Source organism: Pseudophryne corroboree, unplaced genomic scaffold (genome assembly GCF_028390025.1).
Source record: "Pseudophryne corroboree isolate aPseCor3 unplaced genomic scaffold, aPseCor3.hap2 scaffold_713, whole genome shotgun sequence".
NCBI lineage: Eukaryota > Metazoa > Chordata > Amphibia > Anura > Myobatrachidae > Pseudophryne > Pseudophryne corroboree.
The window spans coordinates 70,289-91,700 of record NW_026970296.1 but is presented as its reverse complement, the minus strand read 5'-3'; the positions used below and the strand labels follow the sequence as shown (position 1 = coordinate 91,700).

At 48.5% G+C, this 21,412-nt stretch overlaps 2 protein-coding genes across 2 annotated transcripts in view; one reads left to right on the top strand and one right to left on the bottom strand.

Moving 5' to 3' along the window:
- Positions 1–21,412, bottom strand: part of LOC135039834 (oocyte zinc finger protein XlCOF6-like) — a 135,810-nt gene that overhangs the window by 51,085 nt on the left and 63,313 nt on the right. The window lies entirely within an intron of this gene.
- LOC135039833 (zinc finger protein OZF-like) overlaps positions 9,823–21,412 on the top strand; it is a 41,200-nt gene continuing 29,610 nt past the window's right edge. Inside the window, exon 1 of the mRNA XM_063954762.1 lies at positions 9,823–10,140. The gene's annotated coding sequence lies outside the window, so the exon portion shown is untranslated. The remainder of the gene's footprint in view (positions 10,141–21,412) is intronic.

Genomic DNA, 21,412 nt, shown 5'->3' with positions numbered 1-21,412 from the left:
GGATGTAATGCCAGGGACGCCAGGACCACAATAAAAGTGTCCCCTGGCTCTGGCATTATGTACCTGGCTAGTGTAGCCCAATGCTGGTTCAAAAAATACAGGGGACCCCTACACTTTTTGTCCCCCGTATTTTTTGCACCAGGACCAGGCGCAGAGCCCGGTCTGGTTGATTAAATATGGGGGAACCCCAGTCATTTTTTTCCTCATATTTTTTCAACCAGAATTGGCTCAAAGAGCCCGAGGCTGGTTTTGCTTAGGAGGGGGGACCCCACTCATTTTTTTTTTTCAAATTTTCCATCATTTCCCACCCATTCCCACTGATAACCATGCATGGATATCATGGATCCGTGCATGACTATCAGAACACGGTAAAAAAAAAGCAGGTCTGTTTTAAAATGGCTTTTTTTTACGATTTGTATTTTTTCACGGCAGTGTTTGGCTATTGCCGGCAGTGTTTGTGAAATACAAATTTTAGTAAATTACAGAGTTCTACCAAAATAACAGGCGTATTTGACCGATGGTGTATTCCATCGTATTTTTACTACACAGCCGTAATAAAAATACGAATGCCCTCATCACTGCCGTGATTTGAGTTTAGTCAATTCCCGAGATGACACTTTGAAGAAAAAACACCATCTCGGTCAAAATCGGGACCTTAGTAAATATACCCCACAGTTTCTTATATGAGTTTTGAATTTAATTTATGTCACAATTTGGTCATTTTGTTGCCAATAAGACTGTGTAACCCTGGATTGCCAACCTCACGCATATCTTTACCTGTAAAACTTGGCTAGCTGCATTATCATCTTTCATTTTCTCTGTTCTTCTTTCTCTTCTTTCTTCTCTTTACTTTATTCTGAACGTGCTCTCTCATCCGGTTGGACAGCAGAAGCACTTATTTCCTGCTTGGTAAGAGTACTCACTCATTCAGCAAAGATTACTGCCATACTCCACAGGATAAGCCCAATCTCTTCTGATCTTGGAAGCCAATCTCTGGTAGACCTGGTAAGTAATTGATGGGGAGACCTGCAATGAATACTAGGTGCAGTAAACCTATATGCTGAACAGCAGAAGGAAACTACCCACCTACCATCTATTTTCCATCTAATTTTCACTGTCTACCTGGGCACTCTATGTGAGACCTTCTTTATAAAAATACGAGGGGTATGTGATATGGATCCGTTTTAGGTATCATGAACCCCCACAACAAAGAGGACACCAGATACTAATAGCCCCCCTTCTGCAAGGGGCATTGAGAGATACAGGCTTTGTAACCAATGTCTTTTTGATGGTTAGACCTCAAGAAGGTACTAATCCTTTGAATTTAAAAGCCTCATGGTAACACCACTGTCTCAACGTAGAGCAGCAGGTGTTTAAGTACCCATAGAGGCAACACTTTTACTCACTGAGATCTATGACTTGTATCTTTGAGAGGGACAATGTTAAGAAATTATTTGCAACTATAGAGACCGCTGAACGATGAACCCTGTGGGGATAATTAATCTGTCTTGTGATATTAGGTATAGACAGAGACATTCAAGTAATTATTTATTAAGTCAAATATTCTCACCTAGGCAGTTATTCACTATCAAGTACAACTCCATCTATGGGGTGCCAATTATGCAAAATAAACTGGTAATTTGCATATATACATAAAATAACGCTTTGAAGTTGTGTGCTACTTAATCTTATTTTCTCTGACGTCCTAGTGGATGCTGGGAACTCCGTAAGGACCATGGGGAATAGCGGCTCCGCAGGAGACTGGGCACAAAAGTAAAAGCTTTAGGACTACCCGGTGTGCACTGGCTCCTCCCCCTATGACCCTCCTCCAAGCCTCAGTTAGATTTTTGTGCCCGAACGAGAAGGGTGCACACTAGGTGGCTCTCCTGAGCTGCTTAGTGAAAAGTTTAAGTTTAGGTTTTTTATTTTCAGTGAGTCCTGCTGGCAACAGGCTCACTGCATCGAGGGACTACGGGGGGGGAAAAAGCGAAATCACCTGCGTGCAGAGTGGATTGGGCTTCTTAGGCTACTGGACATTAGCTCCAGAGGGACCGATCACAGGCCCAGCCATGGATGGGTCCCGGAGCCGCGCCGCCGGCCCCCTTACAGAGCCAGAAGACAGAAGAGGTCCGGAAAATCGGCGGCAGAAGACGTCCTGCCTTCAATAAGGTAGCGCACAGCACCGCAGCTTTGCGCCATTGCTCTCAGCACACTTCACACTCCGGTCACTGAGGGTGCAGGGCGCTGGGGGGGGGGGCGCCCTGAGACGCAATAAAAACACCTTAGATGGCAAAAAATACATCACATATAGCTCCTGGGCTATATGGATGCATTTAACCCCTGCCAGTTTTCCTTTAAAAAGCGGGAGAAAGGCTCCGCCCCCTTCTCGGCGGCCTATCTCCTCAGCACACAAGCGCCATTTTCCCTCACAGCTCCGCTGGAATGACGTCTCCCTAACTCTCCCCTGCAGTCCTGCACTACAGAAACAGGGTAAAACAAGAGAGGGGGGGCACTAAATTGGCAGATTAATCAATACAGCAGCTATATAAGGGAAAAACACTTATATAAGGTTATCCCTGTATATATATATAGCCCTCTGGTGTGTGCTGGCAAACTCTCCCTCTGTCTCCCCAAAGGGCTAGTGGGGTCCTGTCCTCTATCAGAGCATTCCCTGTGTGTGTGCTGTGTGTCGGTACGATTGTGTCGACATGTATGAGGAGGAAAATGATGTGGAGGCGGAGCAATTGCCTGTAATAGTGATGTCACCCCCTAGGGAGTCGACACCTGACTGGATGGTCTTATGGAAGGAATTACGTGATAGCGTCAGCACTTTACAAAAGACTGTTGACGACATGAGACAGCCGGCAAATCAGTTAGTACCTGTCCAGGCGTCTCAAACACCGTCAGGGGCTCTAAAGTGCCCGTTACCTCAGATGGTCGACACGGACCCAGACACGGACACTGACTCCAGTGTCGACGGTGAGGAAACAAATGTGATTTCCAGTAGGGCCACACGTTACATGATCACGGCAATGAAGGAGGTTTTGAACATATCTGATGCTACAAGTACCACAAAAAAGGGTATTATGTGGGGTGTGAAAAAACTACCCGTAGTTTTTCCTGAATCAGATGAATTAAATGAGGTGTGTGAAAAATGGGTTTCTCCCGATAAAAAACTGCTAATTTCTAAAAAATTATTGGCATTATACCCTTTTCCACCAGAGGTTAGGGCGCGGTGGGAAACACCCCCTAGGGTAGATAAGGCGCTCACACGCTTATCAAAACAAGTGGCGTTACCGTCTCCTGATACGGCCGCCCTCAAGGAGCCAGCTGATAGGAAGCTGGAAAATATCCTAAAAAGTATATACACACATACTGGTGTTATACTGCGACCAGCAATCGCCTCAGCCTGGATGTGCAGTGCTGGGGTAGCTTGGTCGGATTCCCTGACTGAAAATATTGATACCCTGGACAAGGGACAGTATATTATTGACTATAGAGCATTTAAAGGATGCATTTCTATATATGCGAGATGCACAGAGGGATATTTGCACTCTGGCATCAAGAGTAAGTGCGCTGTCCATTTCTGCCAGAAGAGGGTTATGGACGCGACAGTGGTCAGGTGATGCGGATTCCAAACGGCAAATGGAAGTATTGCCGTATAAAGGGGAGGAGTTATTTGGGGTCGGTCTATCGGACCTGGTGGCCACGGCAACGGCTGGGAAATCCACCTTTTTACCCCAGGTCACCTCTCAGCAGAAAAAGACACCGTCTTTTCAGGCTCAGTCCTTTCGTCCCCATAAAGGCAAGCGGGCAAAAGGCCACTCATTTCTGCCCCGGGGCAGAGGAAGGGGAAAAAGACTGCAGCAGGCAGCCTCTTCCCAGGAACAGAAGCCCTCCCCCGCTTCTGCCAAGTCCTCAGCATGACGCTGGGGCCTTACAAGCGGACTCAGGTACGGTGGGGGGCCGTCTCAAGAATTTCAGCGCGCAGTGGGCTCACTCGCAAGTGGACCCCTGGATCCTGCAGGTAGTATCTCAGGGGTACAAATTGGAATTCGAGACGTCTCCCCCTCGACAGGTTCCTGAAGTCTGCTTTACCAACGTCTCCCTCCAGCAGGGAGGCGGTATTGGAAGCCATTCACAAGCTGTATTCCCAGCAGGTGATAATCAAGGTACCCCTCCTACAACAGGGAAAGGGGTATTATTCCACGCTGTTTGTGGTACCGAAGCCGGACGGCTCGGTGAGACCTATTTTAAATCTGAAATCCTTGAACACTTACATACAAAGGTTCAAATTCAAGATGGAGTCACTCAGAGCAGTGATAGCGAACCTGGAAGAAGGGGACTATATGGTGTCTCTGGACATCAAAGATGCGTACCTCCATGTCCCAATTTGCCCTTCTCACCAAGGGTACCTCAGGTTTGTGGTACAGAACTGTCATTATCAGTGTCAGACGCTGCCGTTTGGATTGTCCACGGCACCCCGGGTCTTTACCAAGGTAATGGCCGAAATGATGATTCTTCTTCGAAGAAAAGGCGTCTTAATTATCCCTTACTTGGACGATCTCCTGATAAGGGCAAGATCCAGGGAACAGTTAGAGGTCGGAGTAGCACTATCTCAAGTAGTGCTACGACAGCACGGGTGGATTCTAAATGTTCCAAAATCGCAGCTGATTCCGACGACACGTCTGCTGTTCCTAGGGATGATTCTGGACACAGTCCAGAAGAAGGTGTTTCTCCCGGAGGAGAAAGCCAGGGAGTTATCCGAGCTAGTCAGGAACCTCCTAAAATCAGGCCAAGTATCAGTGCACAAGGGTCCTGGGAAAAATGGTGGCTTCTTACGAAGCGATTCCATTCGGCAGATTCCACACAAGAACTTTTCAGTGGGATCTGCTGGACAAATGGTCCGGATCGCATCTTCAGATGCATCAGTGGATAACCCTGTCTCCGAGGACAAGGGTGTCTCTCCTGTGGTGGTTGCAGAGTGCTCATCTTCTAGAGGGCCGCAGATTCGGCATTCAGGACTGGGTCCTGGTGACCACGGATGCCAGCCTGAGAGGCTGGGGAGCAGTCACACAGGGAAGAAATTTCCAGGGCTTGTGGTCAAGCATGGAAACGTCATTTCACATAAATATCCTGGAACTAAGGGCCATTTACAATGCCCTAAGTCAAGCAAGGCCTCTGCTTCAGGGTCAGCCGGTGTTGATCCAGTCGTACAACATCACGGCAGTCGCCCACGTAAACAGACAGGGCGGCACAAGAAGCAGGAGAGCGATGGCAGAAGCTGCAAGGATTCTTCGCTGGGCGGAAAATCATGTGATAGCACTGTCAGCAGTATTCATTCCCGGAGTGGACAACTGGGAAGCAGATTTTCTCAGCAGACACAATCTCCACCCGGGAGAGTGGGGACTTCATCCAGAAGTCTTCCAAGTGATTGTAAACCGTTGGGAAAAACCAAAGGTGGACATGATGGCGTCCCGCCTCAACAAAAAACTAGACCGGTATTGCGCCAGGTCAAGGGACCCTCAGGCAATAGCGGTGGACGCTCTGGTAACACCGTGGGTGTACCAGTCAGTGTATGTGTTCCCTCTTCTGCCTCTCATACCAAAGGTACTGAGGATTATAAGACGGAGAGGAGTAAGAACTATACTCGTGGCTCCGGATTGGCCAAGAAGGACTTGGTACCCGGAACTTCAAGAGATGCTCACGGAGGACCCGTGGCCTCTACCTCTACAAAGGGACCTGCTCCAGCAGGGACCCTGTCTGTTCCAAGACTTACCGCGGCTGCGTTTGACGGCATGGCGGTTGAACGCCGGATCCTGAAGGAAAAAGGCATTCCAGATGAAGTCATCCCTACCCTGATCAAAGCCAGGAAGGATGTAACCGTGCAGCATTATCACCGTATTTGGCGTAAATATGTTGCGTGGTGCGAGGCCAGGAAGGCCCCTACAGAGGAATTTCAACTGGGTCGTTTCCTTCATTTCCTGCAAACAGGAGTGTCTATGGGCCTAAAATTAGAGTCCATTAAGGTTCAAATTTCGGCCCTGTCGATCTTCTTCCAAAAAGAACTGGCTTCAGTTCCTGAAGTTCAGACGTTTGTCAAAGGGGTGCTGCATATACAGCCTCCTTTTGTGCCTCCAGTGGCACCTTGGGATCTCAATGTGGTTTTGGGGTTCCTAAAATCACATTGGTTTGAACTACTCACCACTGTGGACTTAAAATATCTCACATGGAAAGTGGTAATGCTATTGGCCCTGGCTTCAGCCAGGCGCATGTCAGAATTGGCGGCTTTATCCTATAAAAGCCCTTACCTAATTTTTCATACGGATAGGGCAGAATTGAGGACTCGTCCTCAATTTCTCCCTAAGGTGGTTTCAGTGTTTCACCTGAACCAGCCTATTGTGGTACCTGCGGCTACTAGGGACTTGGAGGACTCCAAGTTGCTGGACGTAGTCAGGGCCCTGAAAATATACGTTTCCAGGATGGCTGGAGTCAGAAAATCTGACTCGCTGTTTATCCCGTATGCACCCAACAAGCTGGGTGCTCCTGCTTCTAAGCAGACTATTGCTCGTTGGATTTGTAGTACAATTCAGCTTGCACATTCTGTGGCAGGCCTGCCACAGCCAAAATCTGTAAAAGCCCATTCCACACGGAAAGTGGGCTCATCTTGGGCGGCCGCCCGAGGGGTCTCGGCTTTACAACTTTGCCGAGCAGCTACTTGGTCAGGGGCAAACCCGTTTGCTAAATTCTACAAATTTGATACCCTGGCTGAGGAGGATCTGGAGTTCTCTCATTCGGTGCTGCAGAGTCATCCGCACTCTCCCGCCCGTTTGGGAGCTTTGGTATAATCCCCATGGTCCTTACGGAATTCCCAGCATCCACTAGGACGTCAGAGAAAATAAGAATTTACTTACCGATAATTCTATTTCTCATAGTCCGTAGTGGATGCTGGGCGCCCATCCCAAGTGCGGATTGTCTGCAATACTTGTACATAGTTATTGTTAACTAAATCGGGTTATTGTTGATGTGAGCCATCTGTTCTGGAGGCTCCTCATGTTATCATACTGTTAACTGGGTTCAGATCACAGGTTGTACGGTGTGATTGGTGTGGCTGGTATGAGTCTTACCCGGGATTCAGAATCCTTCCTTATTGTGTACGCTCGTCCGGGCACAGTATCCTAACTGAGGCTTGGAGGAGGGTCATAGGGGGAGGAGCCAGTGCACACCGGGTAGTCCTAAAGCTTTTACTTTTGTGCCCAGTCTCCTGCGGAGCCGCTATTCCCCATGGTCCTTACGGAGTTCCCAGCATCCACTACGGACTATGAGAAATAGAATTATCGGTAAGTAAATTCTTATTTTAATATTGAATTAAAAGTTAAGTTTTATTGTCTGACTACAATCATAAGAGTGCCCCAGCACAGAGTCTTTCTATTTTTCTTTTTGGTGTCACAGTGACATCACATATATCTATAGTAATAATACATTTACATGACTGGGAGGTGAGGGGGTCTGGAAGCATCACAGTGACATCACTTATATCTATAATAATACATAGACATGACTGGGGAGGGTGAGGGGATCTGGAAGTGTCACAGTGACGTCACTTATATCTATAGTAATAATACAGGGACATGACTGGGGAGGGTGAGGGGATCTGGGAGTGTCACAGTGACATCGCTTATATCTATAGTAATAATACAGGATCATGACTGGGGAGGTGAGGGGATCTGGGAGCGTCACAGTGACATCACATATATCTAAAGTAATAATATAGAGACATGGGCCCTCATTCCGAGTTGTTCGCTCGCAAGCAGATTTTAGCAGATTTACTCACGCTAAGCCGCCGCCTACTGGGAGTGAATCTTAGCTTCTTAAAATTGCGAACGACATATTCGCAATATTGCGATTACACACTTCTTAGCAGTTTCAGAGTAGCTTCAGACTTACTCGGCATCTGCGATCAGTTCAGTGCTTGTCGTTCCTGGTTTGACGTCACAAACACATCCAGCGTTCACCCAGACATTCCCCCGTTTTTCCGGCCACTCCTGCGTTTTTTCTTGAAACGGTAGCGTTTTTTCCCACACGCCCATAAAACGGTCTGTTTCCGCCCAGTAACACCCATTTCCTGTCAATCACATTACGATCACCAGAACGATGAAAATGCCGTGATTAAAAATCCTAACTGCATATCAAATTTACTTGGCGCAGTCGCACTGCGGACATTGCGCATGCGCGCTAAGCGGAAAATCGCTGCGATGCAAAGAAATTTACAGAGCGAACGACTCGGAATGACCCCCATGATTGGGGAGGTGAGGGAATCTGGGAGCGTCACAGTGATGTCACTTTTATCTAAGGTAATAATACAGGGACATGACTGGGAAGGTGATCTGGGAGTATTTACAATGATATTGATGTTTCCCTCATTTTGCAGGATTACACAGTAGTGAAGAAGACATCCAGCAGCCGTCCCTGTGTGTCAGGAGGACTGAGCAGGACCCAGAGCCCCATCACGGTGCCTCCACCTCACTCACCAATACATGAGAGACACAATGACCAGAAGATCCTGGAACTCACCAACAAGATCATTCAGCTGATGACTGGAGAGGTGACTGCTGGGAATGGGTCATTATACAGTAACACCGGGGGATGTGTCTGGGTGATGACTGGAGAGGTGACTGCTGGGAATGGGACATTATACAGTAACACCAGGGGATGTGTCTGGGTGATGACTGGAGAGGTGACTGCTGGGAATGGGACATTATACAGTAACACCAGGGGATGTGTCTGGGTGATGACTGGAGAGGTGACTGCTGGGAATGGGACATTATACAGTAACACCAGGGGATGTGTCTGGATGATGACTGGAGAGGTGACTGCTGGGAATGGGACATTATACAGTAACACCAGGGGATGTGTCTGGGTGATGACTGGAGAGGTGACTGCTGGGAATAGGACATTATACAGTAACACCAGGGGATGTGTCTGGGTGATGACTGGAGAGGTGACTGCTGGGAATGGGACATTATACAGTAGCACCAGGGGATGTGTCTGGGTGATGACTGGAGAGGTGACTGCTGGGAATGGGGCATTATACAGTACACCAGGGGACGTGTCTGGGTGATGACTGTATCACTGTGTGTGTCAGGTGTCTATAAGGTGTCAGAATGTCACTGTCTATGTCTCTATGCAGGAGGGGGTGTATATAGAGGAACACAGGGGTCTGTACAAGGACGTGATGATGGCGAATCACCGCCCCCTCACATCACTGGGTAAGAGGAGACTGTCAGGTATTGTACAGGGGAGAGCAGGTATGGGGGCCCCTATATACACACGTCATCTGATAATCACATATATACACTGTACTCAGTCACTGTGTGTCTCCTACAGATGGGCCCAGTAACAGAGATACCCCAGAGAGATGTCCCCGTCCTCTGTATTCCCAGGATTGTACAGAGGAGAATCACAGGATCCCACAGGAGGATCAGGTAGGTAGGATTTAGGGTCTCCCCAATATACCAAAGTGACTGTCACTATATGATCTGTAGAGGAGCTGTGTGTATTATACATTGATTTTATACTGTTTCACCTCCGTTTAATGTGACTGTATGCAAATGTCATTATAGTGGGGTTTTTTTTCTTTTTAGGTAGAACGTGTGTCTGATATTAAAACAGAAGATACAGAGGGAGAAGAAGAGACGTATGTGACTGATATAAAGGCAGAAGATACAGAGGGAGAAGAAGAGACGTATGTGACTGATATGAAGGCAGAAGATACAGAGGGAGAAGAAGAGACGTATGTGACTGATATAAAGGCAGAAGATATAGAGGGAGAAGAAGAGACGTATGTGACTGATATAAAGACAGAAGATACAGAGGGAGAAGAAGAGACGTATGTGACTGATATAGAGACAGAAGATACAGAGGGAGAAGAAGAGACGTATGTGACTGATATAAAGGCAGAAGATATAGAGGGAGAAGAAGAGACGTATGTGACTGATATAAAGACAGAAGATACAGAGGGAGAAGAAGAGACGTATGTGACTGATATAAAGGCAGAAGATATAGAGGGAGAAGAAGAGACGTATGTGAGGGGTGATCAGCAGTGTAAGGAGGAGGAGATCCCAACAGATATCAGCACAGGTGAGTAATAAACACTTATTACAGAAGTCACATATTCTCATTGCTCAGTCACTACAGCAATCTCTTATCCTACACCCTCCTCCGCCATCAGCCCTGTTCTCAGTTGGGTGTTTCTAACGCAAGGCTATCAAATATCAAATGGAGAGTTATTACGCACTTTACTATAATGTTATTCAAAATAACAAGCAGAAGTTTATTATTATTATTAAGGATTATATATATTTAGTAGTGATATATAGTAGTGGATGCAGAGGTGCACAGGTAATGGTGTAACACACGTGTAGAGAAATATATATAAGAAGACAATCTCTTATAATAATGGCTATATGACACTCATTTCGTATGTGAATCGCAGCTTCTTATTCAGTGATCACATGAGACAATATAGGTAGTGGAGAGGAACAGAGCGCTGTGACCAGACGCTTCCTAAGGCCGCGCGTCCCACTGTCACGGAATGGGTTTAGGTCACACGGGATCTGGCCAATTAGAGGATTCACGCTTTCAATCGCCTGTTACTGACTCCACCCACTGGACAGGTGGCGGGTACAATGCTGCCACCACCAGACTCTTTGTTCCCGTGGCTCGGTTCGGCTCCGTATGCGTCAACACGCTGTCTTACCACACCTGTGTGGTGATGACTGATCCCCACTGGTCACCTGACCAGGGCTCTTCATGGTAGTTGGCTGAAGGCGGAGCTTGGAGATGCCAGGGTTACCCTGGGCAGCAGAACGGGGCTACGTTTGGCATACCCCTGCTGGTCACAAGATGAAGCGGTCGTCTTAAGGCAAATTATGTTTATTCGCTCAAATCAAGTCCTGAAAAGGCCCCTCCCTTCTCCCAGGGGATATCATACAGCCAGATGTTCACACAGAAAGAAGATGGTATAATACCTACACAGGGGTCACAGCACTCTATACAGTAATACACTATCTCCGGGGGTAAGCCCTCCATGTCTTTTCCATCCAATCAGGATAATAAATAAATGACACTGTAAAAGGAGATAACTGCATGAATCAGTTTCCTCCTTCCTGTCACACAGACAAAGGGGGGAATTCAGACCTGAGCGCTACGCAGCGAGTTTTGCAGCCCTGCGATCAGAAAGTCGCCACCTACAGGGAGAGGGTATTTTTGCTGTGCAGGTTAAACGGCTCAAAAGCTTTGACCTACTTCCCATGATGCATAGCGCCGCCTCCTATATCACCCCGCCTCCATGCACAGGAGCTCAGTTTGTAGTTGGTGCTTGCAGTGCAAGCATGTAACAGGAGGGGCTGCTCAGCAGCTCTAGAAAAAGCTTTTTCTGAGGAAAAAAGAAGACTACAAGGGCTGCAGCAGAGGCACAGATTGTGCTGGATGTCAGTAGACATTGCCTGCTGCAGCTCCATCTCTCCCCCAGCGGCGCTGTACACTCCCGAGCCCTGGTGGCCGGGTACCTACAGCGGAGGCTCCGGTTTTCTTCACGTTAGACACACACGGCTGGGGCTCTCCGGGATCGCGTGGCCGCGCTTCGGGAGGTGGTAAGTGGGTCCCACTTGCGGGACCTGGTCTTTATCGCGATCTGGCGCGGTCAGTGGGTGGCGGGCCGCGCGCGCTGGCGGTGGACACTGTGGCAGTACAGGCGATCCCACTAGATCACCAGGGCATGGGCGCAGGTCAGGTTTTCTCTCTAAACCAATTCTTATATCGCCCACAGTACCCAGTGGTTTTGCCAGCAGGGGGATAGAGCTTAGACCTGAAGCCCCTCCCCCAGCCCCAGGGCGCCATTTCCAGCAAGTGTTCCCGCCCTGGAGCTGCATATCTGTCTCTTCCTCACTCCCTGGCAGTGTCTGTGGCGCCATTATCCCTCAGCTCACTGTTCCTGGGACTGCTTGGGCAAATCCTCCTATGTGAAGCCGCCTGGTTGTCAGCGCTGTGACTTTACATGACACTTAAGTATTTTACCTGCCTTTTTAGTCAGTGTTAGTAAGAAAGTGTGCATTTAGTCAGGGTTTTATAGTACAATTACCCTGTGATATACATCCAGTTCTTACTGTGTACTGTTATATCTATTGTTATATAGCTGTGTAAGCTAGTCCAGTGCAGTATTATTGTCAGTAATAACCTCTGCATTGTACAGACTGTGACTATCTGTGTGTGCATTTGATAGCTGAGTGGTGTCCATTTTGTGTCTTTCACTCAACCTGCTATCCCTATATTCTATAACCTGAGGGGGCTTGGTGCGTCAGGTGTTATCTAATATAGGATTTTCACAAAGATATACTGCATTACGTATTTTCTCTGTGATTTAGTCACCATATCTCTCCTTTATCTCTGCTGGTGCTGACTACACTGCGCAGGGGTTTGGGTTTAGAGGTATAGTGCTGCTGATAATTGTACTGTGTTACCTGATACTGCAAGTTATATCATGTCTGCTTCTGAGGGTAACGGTTCTGGGGCTGAACACACTGCTGGTGTTGCTGAAGCCACAGGGCCATATGAGGAGAATATAGCAGCTGTGGGCTCTGGTTCTGGGGGCTCCTTGCCCCCCAGTGGGACTGTGGCAACGGAGGCACATACTGACCCACCGTGGGCCGCTTTTTCCACGCTTCTGCATATGCTAGTTCATAAACTAACTCCCCCTAGGGGACCCCCAATGCTGGTACAACCGTATGTGGTCCCTGCAGCTAACCTGCCGTGGGCGGACGATTTATCTGCTCAATTAAAGAAGTTGAACCAGTCCTTGACTACTAAAAAGTCTGACCAACGCTCGCCTAAGTCCAAGAGGTCCTCTAAGCGAGCGCTTGTCTACTCACAATCCACTGCTGTCACTGACACCTAGTCTGATGAAGACGGCACATATACTGACCCCTCAGGTTCTGACTCAGATACGGCTGATGGGGAGGATAGTTCACATGTGGATGTTCCTGATCTTTTGGAGGCTATTAAGTGAATTCTGCAGATTACGGATGATCCCGAGCCATCCGTCCCTCCTAAGAAACCAGATAGGTTCAAGCGTCAGAAGATGATTAAACAAGTTTTACCTCAGTCTGACCACCTAGTGGATATACGTCAGGAACCCTGGGAAAACCCGGGTACGAAGTTTGTGCCTCAAAAGAAGATACTGGCTCGCTATCCCCTCGCGCCAGAGCTGTCTAAGAATTGGGAAACACCTCCTCCAGTGGACTCACATGTGGCTAGGATGGTGGTTTCCTCAGCTCTACCTGTCACTACCGTCACATCTCTAAAAGAGCCTACGGATAAACGTGTGGAGGGTTGTCTGAAAGCGATTTACACCCTCACGGATGCTGCACAAAGGCCCACTATTGCAGTTACATGGGCTGCAGAGGCTATTGAAGCATGGGCCTTGGAGTTAGAAGCTGAAATCTCTTCTGACCATGCTAGACAATGTTATATATTGTCACAGCTTCTTGATATATTAAAGAGGCGGCTTCTGATGCCGGTGTTCTGGCAGCCATGGCTTCTACTACGTCAGTCCTGGCTCGCCGACTATTGTGGCTGAGATCCTGGTCTGTGGATCTGGATTCTAGAAAAACCCTGGAGGTACTCCCTTTCAAGGGAGATATTCTGTTTGGGGAGGACTTAAATAAGATAGTGGCTGACTTGGCTACTACCAAAACTGCCTGTCTGCCTAATACCACTCCTTCTGTGTCGAAGGCTAAAGGTACGTCCTTTCGCCCCTTTCGTCCTTTAGGTAAAGCAAAAGGTCAGGCGTACCATAAGCAGGCCCGCACTTCCAAACCTGGTAAGCCGAAGCCCAAAAGAGCCTGGGCTGCCCGTCAGCCAGTCACCAAGACCGATAAGCCTGCCGCATGACGGGGCGGGCCTCCCCCTGGGGATCCCAGGGTGGGGGGCCGGCTTCTGGGGTATACCCAGGAATGGTTGAAGACCACTTCAGATGCCTGGGTACGGGAAGTCGTCACTCGGGGTTACACCATAGCCTTCAAATACCGACCCCCTCATCGATTTTTCCAGATAGACGTCCGTTTGGACCAGACAAAGGCAAAAACTCTACACTTGGTGGTACAGACCCTCCTGGATACAGGAGTCGTAGTATAGGTGCCTCTTGCTCAGAGGGGCCGGGGGTACTATTCTCTGCTGTTTCTAGTCCCGAAACAGAATGGGTCCTCCCGGCCCATTCTCAACCTCAAGGCATTGAACAGGTTTGTGAAGGTTTCCAATTTCCGTATGGAAACCCTTCACTCTATAGTTCTGGCCTTGGAACCTGGGGACTACATGGTCTCCCTGGACATACAGGATGCTTACCTGCATATTCCTATAGCAGTGTCACATCAACAATACCTGAGGTTCGCTATTGGCAACCTCCATACCAGTTTCGGGCGTTACCTTTTGGTTTAACAACGGCTCCGCGAGTCTTCACCAAAGTCATGGCGGTGATGACGGTGGTACTCCGCCGTCAAGGGGTCAGGATACTGCCGTATCTGGACGACTTGTTAATCCTGGCAAATTCCCCAGATCTTCTCCTACGTCATCTGGATATGCCGGTCCGGTTTCTACAAGCCCACGGGTGACTCATCAACTGGAAGAAATCCTCCCTGGTCCCTGCTCAGAGCATGATGCACCTGGGAGCGTTATTGGACAGTCACAACCAGAGGTTTTTCTTGTCTCAGGAGAAAGTCCTGAAGCTTCAGGACAGGATTTGTTGCTTCCTTTCTCGTCCGAAAGTGTCGATACATTCGGCAAGGCGGGTGCTGAACCTAATGGTATCCGCATTTGACATGGTGGAGTATGCTCAATTCCATTCTCGCCCCAACCAGAGGCTGATTCTAGCCAAGTGGGACGGCCTGCCTCACCAGATCAGATCTCAAATGATCTTATTGACTCTGGAGGTCCGTCTGTCGCTACACTGGTGGCTCCGGGACCTACAATTGTGCAGGGGTCGTCCCTTCTGGATATCCAACTGGGTCCTGTTGATGACAGATGCCAGTCTAAGAGGTTGGAGCATGGTGCTGGAGCAACACTCCCTTCAGGGTCGGTGGACCAAGGAGGAATCTCTCCTCTCGATCAACATTCTGGAATTGCAGGTGGTCTTCAATGCGTTGAACCTGGCCCAGCATTTAATTCAGAACCATCCTGTTCAAGTACAGTCGGACAATGCCACCACGGTGGCTTACATAAATCATCAAGGCGGCACTCAAAGCCGTTTGGCAATGAAGGAAGTCTCACGGATTCTACGTTGGGCGGAACCCCATTTACCGGCCATATCGGCAATCTTCATTCCGGGAGTCCTGAATTGGGAAGTGGACTTTCTCAGTCGTCAGGACGTGCATGCCGGCGAGTGGGGCCTCCATCCAGAAGTGTTTCAACTCCTCGTGGAAAAGTGGGGTCTTCCAGACGTGGATCTGATGGCGTCTCAACACTATCACAAGGTTCCGGGCTTCAGAGCAAGGACATGGGATCCTCAAGCAGCATTCCTGGATGCGCCTGCGGTGCCGTGGAGGTTTCGGCTGCCATATGTGTTCCCTCCGGTGTCACTCCTGCCCAGGGTAATTCGGAAGTTCAAGCAAGAAAAAGGAAATCTGCTTCTCATAGCTTAGGCGTGGCCCAGACAGCACTGGTTCTCAGACCTTCAGGGTCTATCGTCAGAACGTCCTATTCTACTTCCACAACGCCCAGACCTCCTTGTTCAGGGCCCCTGTGTCTACCAGGACCTAGCCCGGCTGTCTTTGACGGCGTGGCTCTTGAAGCTTCCGTCTTGAGGGCTAAGGGTTTTTCTGAAGAGGTCATTAAAACTATGTTGCGGGCCCGGAAACCAGCTTCTGCTCGGATTTACCATAGGGTCTGGCATTCCTACTTTGGTTCGCATCTAACAATTATGACGCTTCCAAGTTTAGTACAGCCAAGCTTTTGGCTTTTTTTGCAGCAAGGCCTAGAGTTTTGGCCTGCGTCTGGCCTCCCTAAAGGTTCATATTTCTGCCTTGTCGGTGTGGTTTCAGAGAAAAATTGTGACTTTGCCTGATGTTCATACTTTCACTCAGGGTGTGTTGTGTATCCAACCTTCCTATGTCCCGCCTGTGGCTCCTTGGGACTTGTCAGTGGTTTTGGAGGCGTTGCAGGAGCCTCCATTTGAACCTCTTGGTTCAGCTGACCTTAAGTGGCTTTCCCTTAAGGTGGTGTTCTTGCTGGATATTGCCTCTGCTAGAAGAGTGTCGGATTTGGTTGCCTTGTCTTGTAGTTCCCCATATCTGATTTTTCACCGTGACAGGACGGTTCTTAGGATTCGTCCCGGATATTTACCTAAGGTGGTTTCTTCGTTCCACCTTAATCAGGAGATTGAAGTTCCGGCCTTTGTGTCTCCTGATTTGTCTCCCAAAGAGCGGTCTTTGGATGTGGTACGGGCTCTCCGTATCTATGTAAAGAGAACTGCTTCTGTTAGGAAATCTGATTCTCTCTTTATTCTGTTTGTATTTCACAAATGGGGCTGGCCTGCTCACAAGCAGACTTTGGCCAGATGGATTAGAATGGTGATTGCACATGCTTATGTGAGGGCTGGTCTGTCAGCTCCTGCTCACATTACGGCCCATTCTACTCGGTCTGTTGGACCTTCTAGGGCAGCCCGCCGTGGTGCGACCCTTGTACAATTGTGCATGGCGGCTACGTGGTCCTTAGTGAACATGTTCATTAGGTTCTATGCCTTCGATACCACCGCTTTCTAGGATGCTTCCTTTGGACGCCGGGTTCTTGTGCCCGCTACTGTGAGTCCCCTCCCATTTAGGACATCCCCAATGTCTATCCTTGTGGAGCCCAGTGTACCACGCATCAGAAAACGAGTTTTATTGTAAATACTCACCTTTGTTAAAACTCTTTCTGCGAGGTACACTGGGCTCCACAAGGCGCCCACCCTGACGCACTGAGCTTCTTTGGGTTGGTATGGCATTAGCCGCTGACACTTCTCCTGTCGGGAGAGTGTGTTTGTTGCAATTGGCAGTTGTCGTCTCTTTTACTTGCTACTACATTGGGCTGGTAACAAAACTGAGCTCCTGTGCACGGGGGCGGGGTGATATAGGAGGCGGCGCTATGCATTTTGGGAAGAAGGTCAAAGCTTTTGAGCCTGTTGGTGCTTCAGATCAAGATCCTACTCTACACCCCAATGTCTATCCTTGTGGAGCCCAGTGTACCTCTCAGAAAGAGTTTTAACAAAGGTAAGTTCTTACCATAAAACTCGTTTTTCATTCACAAGATCTGCTAGGAGAGGGCAATTATCAGCCCATTTCCTGGTCACAGAAGGTAGGGGATCATTATTCAGTCCTACATAGTAAGTGCATTTTTCCCTTTAAAATACATGTGACCACATCTTACATATAAATACATGTAAACATGCAATCCTACAGCTGTGCACAGAGCACTACATATGACATGGTAAAACACATCATTAAACATATTTTTAAGCAGTCCGCGCCCGCCGCCCTAAGTACATTTCAAATATGGTGCCTAGCACCAGTTGTCCTTAAAATGGCGCTGGGCACTTAAGGTTTAACCCCTTATGTGCCGTGGCCGCCATTAACCATGTGGCCCCCAGGGTCTCCGGCCACACTTACCTTTTGTTAATTCTTTCTTCGAGGTCGATAGGGTCCACAGGTTGCCCACCCTGACACACCTGGCTTCTGTGGGTGACTCTTCGTAGTCACCGGTTCCCTACTCTTATCAGAAAGTGTGTGTTCTTGTGTGTGCCACAATCTCCCTTCTCTCCTGTCCTGCTCCTGCCTTGGGCTTGTTGGCAAAACTGAGCATGCCTGAGTATGGAGGTGTGGTATAGGGGGGAAGGACCAATGCTTCTTGAGATACCAGAAACGTAACTGCTTGTTGCCCAGGTCCTTCACCACCTGCATCCCCCATGGTAATCCCTGTGGACCCTATGGACCTCAAAGAGAGTAAACAAAGGTAAGTTTTAACATAACTCTCCTTTTTCTGTAGCTTACTTGTTGGTTCTCTGCCACATGAAGGCAAACCGAGAACTGAGCTCACTACCGGAGATCACCAGTCCGATCTTTGTATCAGTCCTGGATGTCGCCAATGGTATTCTGCGCATGCATGCACAATGCACCATGGGAGGTCGCTGGCTTCAGGGGACCATACCGTAGATAGGACCCAGAACCGCTTCATAGTTCCCAATTTCTAAAGCAGAGTAATGGGACCTGTATGTAACATCTGTATACATTAAAGGATGAAGAAATACAAAATTGGTCCGTAAGGTACTGGCATTGCTAGTATAGAGACCTCATAGGTAGAGATTTGCTTCATAATTCATGAGGAAACCAATGATTATGGGCATTCTGTACGGATGTCCTGGAGAAGGTATCCAGACCATCCCTGTGTACAGAGTGGGGATCATGTAAAGAGGGAGAGAATTCCTGTTGGCGGTTTCTTTGAGCACCTTGTATTTTCGGGTCTACAGCATCCAGCTAGAGTGGCTACTGGAAGGACCTGGCTATAGGCCTCTGGGCTAGGGGAAGGGACTGGCTATAGGCCTCTGGGCTAGGGAAATTAACTGGATATAGGCCCCTGGGCTAGGGGAAGGGCCTGGCTATAGGCCTCTGGGCTAGGGGAAGGGACTGGCTATAGGCCCTTGGGCTAGGGGAAGGGCCTGGCTATAGGCCTCTGGGCTAGGGGAAGGGACTGGCTATAGGCCCTTGGGCTAGGGGAAGGGCCTGGCTATAGGCCTCTGGGTTAGGGGAAGGGACTGGCTATAGGCGTCTGGGCTAGGGGAAGGGCCTGGCTATAGGCCCCTGGGCTAGGGAAATTAACTGGATATAGGCCCCTGGGCTAGGGAAATTAACTGGATATAGGCCCCTGGGCTAGGGGAAGGGCCTGGCTATAAGCCCCTGGGCTAGGGAAAGGGCCTGGCTATAGGCACCTGGGCAGCAGATGCTTGGTCAAATAAAATACCTGGCGAATACCCGTTTATAGGGGCCCTGTCTTCTGGAGACAAATTAGGTGATACTAATCTTCTCTGGCAAAAGTGACAGTATAATTATTCTCATTCTCCATCACGTCAGCATTCTAAAGACTTAAGAAACTATAGGTCAGTAAGACAATATAGTACGAACTATAGGTCAGTAAGACAATACAGAAGGAAACTATAGGTCAGTAAGACAATACAGAAGAAAGCTATAGGTCCGTAAGACAATACAGAAGGAAACTATAGGTCAGTAAGACAATACAGTAAGCAACTATATGTCAGTAAGACAATACAGTATGCAACTATAGGTCAGTAAGACTACAGTAGGAAACTATAGGTCAGTAAGACGATACAGTAAGAAACTATAGGTCAGTAAGACAATACAGTAAGAAACTATAGGTCAGTAAGACAATACAGTAGGAAACAATCTAATAAACCCAATATTTGGAAATAAATGAGAGCGCAATTGCAATTAAAAATATAGTAAATACTTTAATACATGCACAACATATATTAAACAAAGTTATTCTAAAAGGTTAGTCTAAAAAGTCAAATTGATTATTGGTGCTTGACACACCCCCAGAGGGTTCCACAACCTGTAACTGATCCGGTAATTGCCTGTAAATCAATCACTGTCTCAAATGTTGGTAGCTTTTTCTACTATGTTTGAATAGAGTTCCACAGAATGATGGTTTTTTAGAAGTAAATCTGATGCTCACCGCTGCTGGAGTTCAATAGCAATAAACTTCCCAATATCTGGTGCAGCGGAGGGAGAAGGAGCATACACCTCTCTGGATCCAAATGCCATATGAAGAGAGGAAAGAGTGGCTGTCAGCAGCGCCGCTCACAGATTGTTGTAGATAATTGTGGAGTACGGAGCACGGGCTGACAGGGACACTGTGACAGCCACTCTTTCCTCTCTTCATACGGCATTTGGATCCAGAGAGGTGTGTGCTCTGCTGGGCATAAGCCAGTGCCTGAGATAAAGGAGCTGGTGTATTTACTATTTATATGCTCCCCCTTGGTACCAGTACAAGGTAATGTAGCAGGGTCTGTGGAGGAGCAGCGCTCTGCTGGGCATAAGCCAGTGCCTGAGATAAAGGAGCTGGTGTATTTACTATTTATATGCTCCCCCTGGTACCAGTACAAGGCTGCGTAGCAGGGTCTGTGGAGGAGCAGTGCTCTGCTGGGCATAAGCCAGTGCCTGAGATAAAGGAGCTGGTGTATTTACTATTTATATGCTCCCCCCTTGGTACCAGTACAGGCTGTGTAGCAGGGTCTGTGGAGGAGCAGCGCTCTGCTGAGCATAAGCCAGTGCCTGAGATAAAGGAGCTGGTGTATTTACTATTTATATGCTCCCCCTGGTACCAGTACAAGGCTGCGTAGCAGGGTCTGTGGAGGAGCAGCGCTCTGCTGAGCATAAGCCAGTGCCTGAGATAAAGGAGCTGGTGTATTTACTATTTATATGCTCCCCCTGGTACCAGTACAAGGCTGCGTAGCAGGGTCTGTGGAGGAGCAGCGCTCTGCTGAGCATAAGCCAGTGCCTGAGATAAAGGAGCTGGTGTATTTACTATTTATATGCTCCCCCTGGTACCAGTACAGGCTGTGTAGCAGGGTCTGTGGAGGAGCAGCGCTCTGCTGGGCATAAGCCAGTGCCTGAGATAAAGGAGCTGGTGTATTTACTATTTATATGCTCCCCCTGGTACCAGTACAGGCTGTGTAGCAGGGTCTGTGGAGGAGCAGCGCTCTGCTGGGCATAAGCCAGTGCCTGAGATAAAGGAGCTGGTGTATTTACTATTTATATGCTCCCCCTTGGTACCAGTACAAGGCTGTGTAGCAGGGTCTGTGGAGGAGCAGTGCTCTGCTGGGCATAAGCCAGTGCCTGAGATAAAGGAGCTGGTGTATTTACTATTTATATGCTCCCCCTGGTACCAGTACAAGGCTGCGTAGCAGGGTCTGTGGAGGAGCAGCGCTCTGCTGAGCATAAGCCAGTGCCTGAGATAAAGGAGCTGGTGTATTTACTATTTATATGCTCCCCCTGGTACCAGTACAGGCTGTGTAGCAGGGTCTGTGGAGGAGCAGCGCTCTGCTGGGCATAAGCCAGTGCCTGAGATAAAGGAGCTGGTGTATTTACTATTTATATGCTCCCCCTGGTACCAGTACAAGGCTGTGTAGCAGGGTCTGTGGAGGAGCAGTGCTCTGCTGGACATAAGCCAGTGCCTGAGATAAAGGAGCTGGTGTATTTACTATTTATATGCTCCCCCCTGGTACCAGTACAGGCTGTGTAGCAGGGTCTGTGGAGGAGCAGTGCTCTGCTGGGCATAAGCCAGTGCCTGAGATAAAGGAGCTGGTGTATTT